At 46.0% G+C, this 12,459-nt stretch overlaps 2 long non-coding RNA genes across 4 annotated transcripts; one reads left to right on the forward strand and one right to left on the reverse strand.

Moving 5' to 3' along the window:
• Positions 1-532: 532 nt before the first annotated feature.
• Positions 533-10,580, reverse strand: LOC125728069 (uncharacterized). 2 transcript variants are annotated; one of them, XR_007388909.1, is made up of 5 exons: positions 10,521-10,580; positions 10,309-10,414; positions 9,551-9,622; positions 9,298-9,425; positions 533-681 (listed from the first exon to the last, which is right to left on the reverse strand). It is a non-coding gene; the product is annotated as an uncharacterized LOC125728069 (long non-coding RNA). The 2 variants fall into 2 exon arrangements; XR_007388910.1 differs by lacking the exon at positions 533-681 and having other exon boundaries at positions 9,255-9,425.
• On the forward strand, positions 7,658-9,163 carry LOC125728068 (uncharacterized). Of its 2 annotated transcripts, XR_007388908.1 has the most exons (3): positions 7,658-8,466; positions 8,580-8,673; positions 8,962-9,163. It is a non-coding gene; the product is annotated as an uncharacterized LOC125728068 (long non-coding RNA). The 2 variants fall into 2 exon arrangements; XR_007388907.1 differs by lacking the exon at positions 8,580-8,673.
• Positions 10,581-12,459: the final 1,879 nt, after the last annotated feature.

Raw genomic sequence — 12,459 nt, forward strand, 5'->3', positions numbered from 1 at the left:
CTCTCTCTCTCTCTCTCTCTCTCTCTCTCTCTCTCTCAAAAAAAAGAGGCATGTCACTTTGGATAAAAGTGTCTGCTAAGTTTTTTTAAAAAGAGAGAATCGCTTTGGAAAGTCAGAAATGCTCTGTTTTGCTTGCTGCTGGATCAGAAGAGACGTAATACTGGAATGCAGGGATTCAATTACCATGAGCTGACGATGTCACTGCTATTAAAACACCTGCTCATCAGAGAACGGCATTCAGAAGACAAACAAGAAACCTACGTCTGGCATTCAAAGAGGTTGATTTGCGGCAAATTCTCATCACCTCTGTCACAAATGCAGCAGGCAGCAAAAATTGAGTCTGGATGCTGGGAGGATGTGTTTTTTGAGCTGGCTGGGAAGATGTTATCTGCCGTTTTCTCCATGCTTACAGTGCAAACAGTCGCGCTGGTGCAGTGTGCACCACGGCCCGCACACAGCCATAACCACAACCCCCCCCCTGTCACCCTCACTGCTCTTCCCTCCCCACCCCCCACCGGACACACACATGCACTGCTTCTCAATCCCGATGAGGTCAGCGCCGTTTGTGGCTGTTTCAGGATCAGCCGTGGTCTGTTGTGGTTTCATAGATCAGTGGAGACGTTACCCTTCATCCCCGTGTGGGGAACAGGGCTCTGGTAGGTTCACGGCTCACTGACACCCCTGTTTGGGTCAAAGTTATGAGAAAGAAAAAACATCAACACCTTTAGATACCAACAGATTCTGCATGCAGAAACAAATAGAGTGTAAAAATAAAACAATATCCCATATAAAAGAATAGAACACATTTGTAAGATGTAAACATCTTTTAATCATCTCCTGGATCCTTTTATGAACTGACAAATTCATGGACTTTCATGGCCTCCTGATCCTTGATATAAGGCATTTGCTCTCATATTGGGACACTTTCATTTGTTTTAAGGTCTTAAACTTAAAGAAGTTATATAATAAACCATATTGGATCTTTATTATCAAGTTTAAATTCTTGTTTTGCATATTTCCTCACAGGAAGAACTAAATGATTGCTCATAAGCAACCGCCCCCCCCCTCCCCCCAACCACCACCACCTCTGGTATGACAAGATTTTTTGCGAGCCCGTTTCTGGTAAAAGGAAAACATCAGAAAGTTGCAGAAACACAGTCGAGGGAACCTTGGGCAGAGTAGTGCCTGACATCCACAGTGACATAAACAAAATGACGAATGAAGACATCTGTCAGCATTGCGTGCCTGGGTTCATGCATTAAATATCAAATTTATTACCACACAATATTTGTTCTTATACAATACAAGCTTTACTCACTTTATTGTAATCTTGAGTAATACACTTGAAAACCTCTTTTGAGCTGCTAAGTGAAACTGAGTTAAAAAGGTTAGAAGCCAAAATTCGGAAAGGAAGGCAGGGATGTGAGGTGGGAGGAGGGGAGGGGAGAGGGGGGGGAGCCACAGCCACTTGCTCTCCTCACACCTCTGTCCTCAGCACTCGCATGCACTTTACCGCACACTTCACCACACACTTTACCGCCACCTCCACCGCGTTACCAAAACAACAAGTCATTCGTGTCGTCTGAGCGAGAACAGTCGCTGGCACGCACGCCTTGCGGCTTAACCAGACATATTTTGCATGTTACTACTTCGCTGCTGTCACAATTAAATAAATCCCTGAAGCGGGACGATTCAGGAAAGACACCTCGATTAACGCCCTGAAGTGTGTTCGAGCAACAATGACATCTAAGGCTGTGACCGTGTGACGTCCCCCGTTGCCACGCTAACCCTTGTTTAACAGATCATTTACTGCCTAAATCTCCCCGCTTTAAACTTCAGCTTAATCAAATGAGCTCTGATTTCGTCTCCATGCCCATACAGGTTTTTGACTTTATTCATGCGAGCTGACAAGCTAGGACAGGATTTTTTTTTTTCCACGGGGTGTTAATTGCATACTATCCTCGGTGATCCGTGCCAAGCAGCCTGCTGACATGAAGGGCATCGGCGAAAAGACGCTGTGTCTCTGAGCGGTTCAACTTTACGGGGTAGCTGCGTACAGTAATAAAGAGGCCATCGAAGGCCATCCGTCAGAAAGGAAAGCTATGAGGCGTGATTAGCGCAGAGGTTGTGGGGGGGGGGGCTGAGATCAAGGTAAGACTTACTTTCTTATGTGCGGTTTATTTAGTGCAAGCTGAAGACGCGCAGGGTGATTTAAAAAATAATTACTCTGCTGTCGAGAAGCGCCATTTGAGCTGAAGTTAGAATTCACAAGGTTCTCTAGCTGGAAGTTTGCGCTGCAAGCTAATCGCAGAAATCTACAATCGGGCGCCACAAGCCTTTACAGTAAAAGATATTTTTTTCTGACTCCTTGTCTCCAAGATCCCAAAGGAACTGTAGCTCTGCTCCCCTCAAAACAAGCTGCCACGGGACAGGCAGCGAAATTTGTTGGGACACTGTTCGCCCTGTGTGTGACAAGGCTGTGCATGCGTGTGGTGCATCAGGCCAGACACACGGTTAACAGCTGAGGGGAAATCAACCTGACACAGTCATCCAATCAGATCAGGCCTAGTAACTTCTGGGGCAAAGGTGAAAGGTCACTGAGACATTCTGGAAAAACTTCTACTGGTCTTGCTCTTATTCTTACTAATAAAGCATGTTAAACCATAGCATGTGTACAAAATGAAACACATTATTTACTTTGCTGCGACACAGTAATATAGACAGGAACGAACCGGACAACACGAAGACAGCCATAAAGTATGTGTTTAGCATAATGTTACGGATTATGTATTTCCAGCATGTTGACACACACAACAGACTGTCTGCCCATTTATGGATGTAGCATGTTTGTTAGTCCCGGTTTTTTCAAAATGTCACGCCAAGTAGGTCAAAGACAAAAGCACAAGTGGGTAGATGCTGTCGATTCGTTTCTGCTTTGGTGACGGCCATTATACTTTCCACCGGCAGAGATGAAACTTCGAAGTGCCCATATTTATGCCCTTCTAGAGGAAGGCAGCACCTTTTCCACCAAAGCAGTTCTTCTCACCACTGATCTCGAGAGATCGAGCCATCGCAGCGGAGTCGGCGTGAGCAGAAAACCTCCAAACGTCGGGTGATTGGAGACGGATGCTTTAACCCCCCCCATTCCCTCACTGGTACTGGTCTGGAATGCTGACGAACGGAACGTACCACATTCCAAGGCAAAAACGACAGAGATAAACCTTCACACACACTTAGAAAAACAACAAAACAAAGGGTCCCTTTTAGTGCAGAGAAAGATGCGGAAACAATTGGCGGGCGTTAGAGAGGTGCGTGGGCCGGGGGCCCGGTCACCCTCTGAGGATGTGCCACAGTGTGCTGGGATCAGACCCAGGGCTGGACTCCATGAGATCAGCCTCAGAAAGGGTCCGTACCTTTTTCTAAACTGCCATCAGAAACATCGTGGCTGTGTGGTTAGAATCAGCCCGATATCGGCCATATTGGCTGAGATTTGTGCGTCAGCTGCTCGCGTAAACAAATCAACGCAGAGATCAGACCAACATTCACACAACATTAATGAACAGATCACTGTGTTCACACAGCTCGACAGCGGCCCCACAAACCCCTGACTGTGTCGTTCTACATCTACAAAAACAATTATGGGTGCCAGGACCTGGAACATCAGTTGATGAGAAGAAAAGCCTTGGTGTTTTGGGTATTATAATTTTATGCGGTTGCTATAGGGGCTCCATCTCCAACATGAACCTCACAGGACTAAGACGCCTCTGAAAGTGGGAAACGGCCAAACCTGTTCAACCATGGCAGAACACCGACCCCATCGACAAGTCTCCTACACAAAATTCACACACCGATTCATCCCGTTTCACCCAGCGTGCTTGAGGATCAAGGCGTTTGATTGTGAGAGAAAGTGAGAGAGTGTCCTGACTGTGCAGTCTGGCTGGACGTCACCACAATATCCGAACTGCCCGTTCCCCGCTTTCACTATGCCCCCCCCCACCCCTTGTCTGCAGACAAACCTTTTCTGTGACCCCTACCTTTCTCGTGTCACTCACTTCAGGGTGTCAAGCTGACTCAAGGCTATTTTTGCTCTCGGAGGTGAACTGACAGGTGTTTTCCCTCCCCAAACCAGACTGGGAAAGTGAGCTGAAGGTGGGGGTGGGTGATAAAATTAAATTAACTAAAATCTATCTATCTGGTTATGAGTGTTATGTGTTTAGGGTCAGATCACCACTAATATTCATCTCGATGATTGACATTTAGAGCAACAGCCAATCGCTCTCAGATTTGTATATGTATATTCTGTACAAGTTTGTTCACTATTACTACTGTTTCTTGTGCAATATGTATGCGTGTGTATATGTAATCTGCATGTCTGTAGTATGTACGCATGCTAGCTGCTGTATGTATTGTCCATTTGTTGTTCTGTTGGATGTATGACTGACTGTCAGAAGTATGAATCATGAGCAGGTGCTTTGTCTAGTTTTATATTTTTTTTAACTTATTTTTGCTTCATCCTAAATTGCAAGTAGCCTTGGATGAACAGCATTTTGTGGTAGCTATGCGTTGCCTGGTCTAGATGACAGGAATCTTGATTCTTAAATCGGCAGATGAAGGGTGAAGATTAAAGGGCGAAAATCGCAGGGATTTCCCCACTTTTCAATGAGGGTGAGGGTTTGCTTTAGGTTTTTATGTAGTTCAATTATGTCCTGGAGGTTATACCAGGCTGCCAGGTCCAAGGAGAGTCATGCAGAGCGCGACTTCGCAGCTACAGGACGACGTGGATTCAGAGGCCAGGGGGCGCAAAGTGCTGGCAGAACCTGTCAGCATTTCTCATAGAACAAACAGAAAAAGATTCTTCTTGTACAGCAGCACTATAAAAAGCTAAATGTTTTCCAGGTTTCGGGCCCAGGGAGCCTGGGAATCTGGGTGTCGTTAAAAGGGTTACATGGGGAAAAAAAAACCTTCCTCAGCTCATTTATTTATTTTTTTAAAATCAGATTGTGTTTAATATGACAGTTTTAAACATGTCGAAAACTGCTAGTGACTTCAACCTGACTCTCACTGCTGTGACATGGCTGATTTTATGAGTGGTGTTAAAAAGGCCTTTTTATATTATATATAAAAAAAACATATAAGATTATATTGCCCATTTTTGTGGCCCACTAATCCCGAGAGCTAAACACTCCTTTACCTGAGTAGTGGAGCAGAATGGAGTGAATATTCTAGACACTTCAGCAGCCGCTGAAAGGCACCTGTCCTTATTTCTCGTTAAATCATCAAATAATGACAGTTAAATTGTATTAAATTCGAAAAGCAGCATGGAGGGGGGGTAGAGCAGTTCCCAATTCGCCCCGGCTTATCTGCAGAATACCGGGGAGGGTGAGTACCACCACAATCCCTAAAATAATTCACCAAAACCACTGGCACACAAAATCAGGCTGAACCCGAATCTCGGCGTGAGGCTGCCAAGAAGGTGCAGGGCGGGGGCGACGAGAGCTGGGGAGCTGGGGGGTGTGGGGCGGGTGAGCGAGACTGGGCCAGGCGTGTAGCGGCAAGCCGTGGTTTCAGTTGCTCAACAGGCAACGTGCCGCGATCATGTCTCCCCGCCATCCCGACGCGGCCGTCAGACCTTCTCCTTCGTCGGGCAAAAAAGAAAAAGTGAATTGTTCTTCTCATCTTTTTTTGGTTGTTGTCGTGCACCTTGCTGCGCGTGTGGGTGTAGTGCGCTGAAGAATGGAGCTGTCAAGAGGGGCTGGAAGACAAGCCCCACCTCATAAAAGTCTATTATGAAGAGGAGCTAACCACACATCCATCACCATAATCCGGCCGTTGGTTCCGACTGTAGTTGGGGGGGACGGGGGGGGGGGGGGGGGGGGGGGGACTTACTTCCCTGAAATCAGATATGGAGACACATGAAGTGCATCCATAACACTCAACGTTTACTTCACCTCTCTTTTGTTCTTCTGTGTGTCCCCCCCCCCCCCCCCACCCCAGAGGGTGTCGGAAGCCCTGAGCCTCATCCTACATTCTCGCCCCCCCCCCCCTTCCCCCAGCCTCACTGCCTTTGTTCCCCTCGAAATGCGCCGACAGTCGAACGGCGGATCCGTTGGCCCAGATGGGGAGAAGGGATCATAGGAACTGCCGTTGAACCTTTCATCACATGCTTGGGAGAAAAACTTCCAAACTACAAAACTAGATGTAAATCAAACAATGAGTAGTCAATTAAAAATCCCACAGATGTGCCAATTAATTATCCTGAGCAGGGTTGAGGGGTTAATCACACATGGAATGGGAAGTGTTGTGCTTATAAAACTGAAGAGTGGGTAAACTTTTGATCGGGAATAGGTGTAGCCAGAATGTTGTCTAGCTACACGATCTTCAGGAAAACATTAGGGCAACTGATTCACCTTTGGCAGCCTGTCAGCGGAGTTTCACTTGAGCGGGAGCCAAAGAAGCTCGCCCGCGGGCGATGTGGCGAGCGGGCAAGCGAGCGAGCGAGCGCGGTACTGCCTCTCCGGTCGTCTGCCTCTCCTGGATGTTCCAGACCTCCCTGTCTGTGTTCAGACATGCTTTTGTCACCCACGGAGAACCGGGCCAGGAATCCCCGCCAGCACCCACGTGACTGAAGCGGATGTGTTGGGAATGGAGTGGCCGTCTGGATGCGAGAATGCCGACTGGAGCTGCTGTTGGACCTTAACATTATACGTCACCTTTAATGGTTTATTATCACAAGAAAGAGCTTTAAAATTCTTAATTAATTTTAGTGTTTACAAAAAGACAATTGTTTCTCTTCTACTTACTAATACCCTGTATATATTTTATGACACTTTTATCTAAAGCAATTTACAGCAGAGGGAAGGGTTGCAATTTACATGTGCTTTCTAGGATTTAGAATCCACGACCTTTGCATTGTTAGTGCAACTTGTTCAACTACAGCACAGAAGCCCTAGAAAATTTGGATTGGTCTTGGGGGGGGGGGGGGGGCCCTGCCACATAGATTCCTTTGCTGTCCTACAGTATTAGGATACATCTGCAACGTGGAGAACTATTCAACTGTATTAAAACACTAAACCATACCTGCCCAGAGCTACAGGGACCCTTGCTTGTCTGTAGCCATGATTATAAATAAACATTGTGGCTTGACCCACTACTGAGCAGGAAAAAAAAACCACAAAGCCCACCTCAGATTTCCATTGGCTGCCAGTTCCCAACAAATGTTTGCTGATATGCAACATAAACAGAACAGAAGGCAGCCGGAGGAGGAGGGGCAGTGAAAGTTCGGTGGATTTTGCCTTAGCTTTGCATTAGAATGTGCATTCCCAGTTAATCCACGTTGTCACACCTTCCGCAGTGTAGAATGAGGGTAAGATTGAGCCGACCTCCCTGCGTAATACATCTGTTACTATTATGCAAGTAAGCTTCCTTGTGTAATTTGCATAACCCACACAACATAAATTAAGACAGATGATGAATGTCCATCCATCCATTTTCTGTAACCGCTTATTCTAATCACAGTCAAGGGTGGGGGGATCTGGAGCCTATCGACACCAGGCAGAGAACAACCCAGGATGGGGCAGCCACCCACCAGAGCACCAGTCACTCGCGCACCAGTCACGTCTGCGGACGATTTGGTAACATCGGTTAACCTAAGCATGTTTTTGGATTATGGGGGGAAACCAGAGTACCTGGAGGAAACCTCACAGCGACATGGGAAGAGCATGCAAACTCCACACACTGGGAATTATGGCAGAAGCTTGAATGCTAGTCCCAGAGGTGTGAGGCGACAGTGCAAACCACTGCACCGCCATGCCGCCCCAAAGACGATGAATGCGATTTAAAAAGACATCATTCCAACTAAGGAAAAGAAAAATTCAAGGACATTTTCTGTGATTTCTATTGATTGATTTTGTACGTTGATATCCTCTGTACCGTCAGCCAATCGCAAGTGGGCGGGGATTGCAGTACACTGTTGATCGCTGCCACCAGCGGGGATTGAGTAAGATCAGAGAAGCATAACATCATCCTCCTTGGGTTTCTGAGTCTTTCCGGCCTGGCTGAGGTAGCAGGTTATAGAAAGAAGCAGGTTCACTGAGTCCTGAAGCAGCACTGCTGCCTGACACCTCTGGCTGGAATCTGCCACTTGCTGATTTACATCTGTCAGACCTGCCAAAGCCCAAACCTGATCTGCAGGTATGGCCCATCCCTTGCTCCGGAGATCGAAATCAGTGTCCCACAATAGCAAGGGCCCAGTGCAACTGCCAGTAGCGGGTGGAGCTCACTTGAGGTGGTGCAGGGGTTTTACAGGAGTGGGGCAATATAGAAAAGATCGCCCCCACACCCTCCACCCTCAGCCAAGGGCTAAGTTGCACCATCCAAGGTGGACTCCCATCCTGTGAGAAGAGCCCCTTCCAGAAGCAGATCATTAGAAAGCAAGACTAGGCATGGAAGTACAAAGAGGATAAAAAGGTAGGTGGGGAGCACCCCGCTGAGACATACAGACACGTAGGGAAGGGAAGTGAAATGAACCGTATAGAACCTGGCGCGGAAAAAACGACACGATGTGCCGTTTTACTCCACAGGGTTAAACGCAGGATAAGACGTGACTGAAAGCCGGGATCGGCAGTGATGCAGCAGTAAATAATGCAAGAAAACAAAGAATGTTTTTTATAACAGGTTTGCACAACTCAAAACGTCAATTCCACAGCAATTGCGTCACACTTCTTAAATTTTGTTTATGTGCATTTGTAAGTCATGCGCATCAACAATTTTGTAAATTGGAGCCTCTCAGGTACGCAGTACTAAGAAATCGCCACAAGAGGGCGTAACAGATCCACGCTGCGCCATTCCCGCTAAATAAGCATTACATCATTAAGAAATTACTGGGTGGGACAGGAAATATGGGGAGGTGCACTTTTTTTTTTTACACCATATGTATTTTTTTTTCTTTCGCTTCAATCTTAGGAGGATACATGCAGCCAAGGAACGTTCTCCTCCTGAATGCCTTCAGGAAGCATCCACCCATGTTACCAAAATGGAAAACCCACCTTTTCACCTACTTTCTTATATTACATTTCGGTTGTCCCGGTTGGCAGCAGGTCAAATCTACTTATACTGTAAATAGTGTATTTGCATGTACCAATAAAGTAATCCACACAATACATTGGATATCAGTTGTATTAAAAGTAATCCCTTCGCATTTTCAGCGCAACTCAGCAGCGTTCTACGCATTTTCCACAAGTTTCAACTGCATCTGAGTATATGAGCCTGTCATCGAAATGTTTTCTGTTCACCGATTACCTGCTCGTTGATTACAGGTTATACATCTGCCATGTGGCGGTCACTCAGTCTGCACGCTGGGTAATTTCCCCACATCGCCTCTGTCTCTTATTGCCTTGGAGCGATGGCCACGGTAACATTTGACTCCACTGGGGACAAAAGCGGGGGGGAAATTGTGTCGTGGGAATAAGGCAAAATTAGAAAGTGTGAGGCACCTGGAAGCCTGAGGGCGAACTTGAAGAATGGGCTGTTTGTCACGTGACTGCCGACTCACCTGACACAAGTATGAGCGACGCTTAATTCCCTTCGAAAGCGGCCCTACAAATTATCAGCATTTAAACCGGATCTAAAGAAAACAAAAATAAATTTCTGCATATTTAAAGCTGAATAAAAGCTGATGACGTCGGGGGAAACGTGCGTGGTCTCTTTTTACACTCAGATCTGTAAAATATATATTTTTTTTTAATCGGGAAAGTAGATTTTCAGTCATCTTCCACAGTATTTAATATTTATTTCATATATTTATTTCATTTAAAACGTGTAATTTTTGCCCAGCTCAGTGGGACTTTTTAGCGGTGTGTCCACTGTGTTTTGTCACTAGCAACATATAAATAAAATGAGAATGAATCTTGCACTCATTCAGTTTGTACCGCAGGTTGGCCAGCTGGGCTGTTTGAGCCTCGCCATGGACTGGCTTTCTGCGTCTGGTTTATCCCTGCCCTTACTTTCTGTTAGGGAAATCCTCCCCTTTTCCTTCCCCTTTCCTGCCTGGTCTGGCTACTTACTGCTCTTTTCAATTCAGGTCATGAATAATTGAACAGAACCAACGTTTTCCCAGACCACGGTAACTGTGGTTTTATAGGAACCGGACCGTGTCGGCGCTCCACAGAGAAGCGTTTCCGACGAAGGCTGTCTCTTTTTGTGTGTTGTTCTTATTTCTCTTATTACTTTTATGCTGCTAAACGTAGAGATGTTAAACCCTTTCACTATTTCTGTAATAGTGACAATAAATATCTATCTTATCTACCTTACCTTAGTCGGAAGATGTTTCTTTTGCGGTGACGTGTAATGTGTTGCGATGCAGTACGAAGACTCGCCTCAGCAGGGCGCCACTCTGCAAGGAAGGCCAAACCGGAAGCTGTAACATGGAAAAATGAGTATGACCTGGTTAATTTTGGAATCTCCTATATTGTTGGATTATTTTTTAAATAATTCTTCACGGAGAACCTTCTGGTTAGGTACACCTTTCATTTCAAGTGTGTGGGTGTGCTTGAGGGCGCCCGTGTGCACGAGGGGGGTTTGTGATGCGTCCAGCTGCTCTGCATTGGAAATTGCAGTCCTCGATCGCCCACAATATTGTAACGCAGCCGAGTGTTTCTCTTGGGGGGGCTCACTGTGCTATGTAACCGTTTTTTAAAAGGCAGTGAAAACATAGATGTCTGAACTTATCCAATGAACAGAGCAGTTTAATTCTCTGACAGGGGAGCCTTTCCTTTCGCCTGTGTATGTGTAAAGGTGAAATAAACTTTAAACGCAGTACTTTCTGCATAGTCTGGCCTCAGTGAACTTGCTGCTCTCCAGCCCAGTCCAGTGTTCTAATGCAAATCGCTCACTGTTCAAGCGCTTGTCTATGGAAATCAGAAACAGTCCACAACCTCCATTCTGCGCATCACAAAAGGGGTCCTGTTTGAAACGTGGCCTCTCATTGGTTCCTCAAATCTCATATTCTTTTCAAATTTAAGAGGTTATGTGAGACTGGAGCACAGTATTGTATTTAGAACTTAAAAAATAAACTAAAAAAATCATGGATAACTCCCGTAAGCCTCTGCAAACGCTTATGAATATTTGATTTGTTTGTTGTCTGTTCCCTGCTTTTGATGAATACGCGATAAAACTTTAAGCTACTCTTTTGTGCTCTTTTGTGGCGTCTCTCTTTCATCTTTTTCTTTTTTTTCCCGATAGGGTAATGTGTCTTTTCATATCCCCTCAAGGTGTGTTGGCTGGGACAATCTAAGAATCATCACACACTTTTCTGAGTTTATAGTCTTTACCATGGAAACAGTTACACATTGTCAGTTCGCCTTCCTGCTTGGTTCCTGAACCGTCTGAATGTCCCCTGAAAAATGAACTTCGTTACCAGACATTTCCTTTACCTGTTCCGAGAAGTAGAATATGTAACTATCTTGGAAAAGCAGCCGGTAACTGGTAATAGTAGCATGGGGCAGAAAATATGCAACAACAGTAATATCTGTGGTTGCATTCCATCTCAGACACTACCAACTTTGTACCCCATACGCTAACAACAACTATATATATATATATATATATATATATATATAGTATGTATAGTATAAATATGTTTTTCCCCAGTAAGGGTTTGCTTTGGTAAATGTTTAGCTGTAGAAAAGGTATGTAAGCAGCGTTTTCTGTGTAATAAGGGTCGCTAATACCATTGACCAGCTGTGTGCTCATGTGTCCATTATCTCTTGTGAAAATTCAGGAACGACACCTCAGTGCAATTCCATCCCCTTCAAATCTCGGCGTGTTGGTAGCCATGGAAATGGCCACATTTTGTTGCTCAGGGAAACCGGCGTTTTTGCCGCCTGTCCGAGATGCTCATTACTGACGTTGCGGGGCCCATTATTGACGAGGCAACGTGGGCGCTAAGAGCAATACCATTTCGATCACCGTGGGCCAAGTAAGATGACCTCAAACTGAATGAATGTCTCTCGTATCAACCTGACAGAGGTGCCTTAGTTTGCTTCTGAGTCAGGGTCGAACTCCCCTTGTCCATGTCCCTGTCGGGTATTCACCGATCAGTGCTCTGTCATTGGTTATTCACCGATCAGTGCTCTGTCATTGGTTATTCACCGATCAGTGCTCTGTCATTGGTTATTCACCGATCAGTGCTCTGTCATTGGTTACACAGCTTAATTCTGAATCATGGCTGAACAGGGAGGTGTCTCTCTCCACCTCCCTCAGGCACTGCTCGGCAGTTCCAGAGCCAGCAGTTCCGGAATCTTCCAGGGTCTGAAGTCAGGCCCGGGCAAGATCTGGCACCTCAGTGACTTAGCTGAATCCTCAGGGCAAACGGCACCCCCGAGCTCCGTCTTCCTCCGCCTATTTCCCCAGGGTGTCCAGTCACCATGTCTTGTCAGGGGAGTCCCCATTGGCTAAGAGGCC

The sequence above is a fragment of the Brienomyrus brachyistius genome, unplaced genomic scaffold, assembly GCF_023856365.1.
Source record: "Brienomyrus brachyistius isolate T26 unplaced genomic scaffold, BBRACH_0.4 scaffold148, whole genome shotgun sequence".
Classification (NCBI taxonomy): Eukaryota; Metazoa; Chordata; class Actinopteri; order Osteoglossiformes; family Mormyridae; genus Brienomyrus; species Brienomyrus brachyistius.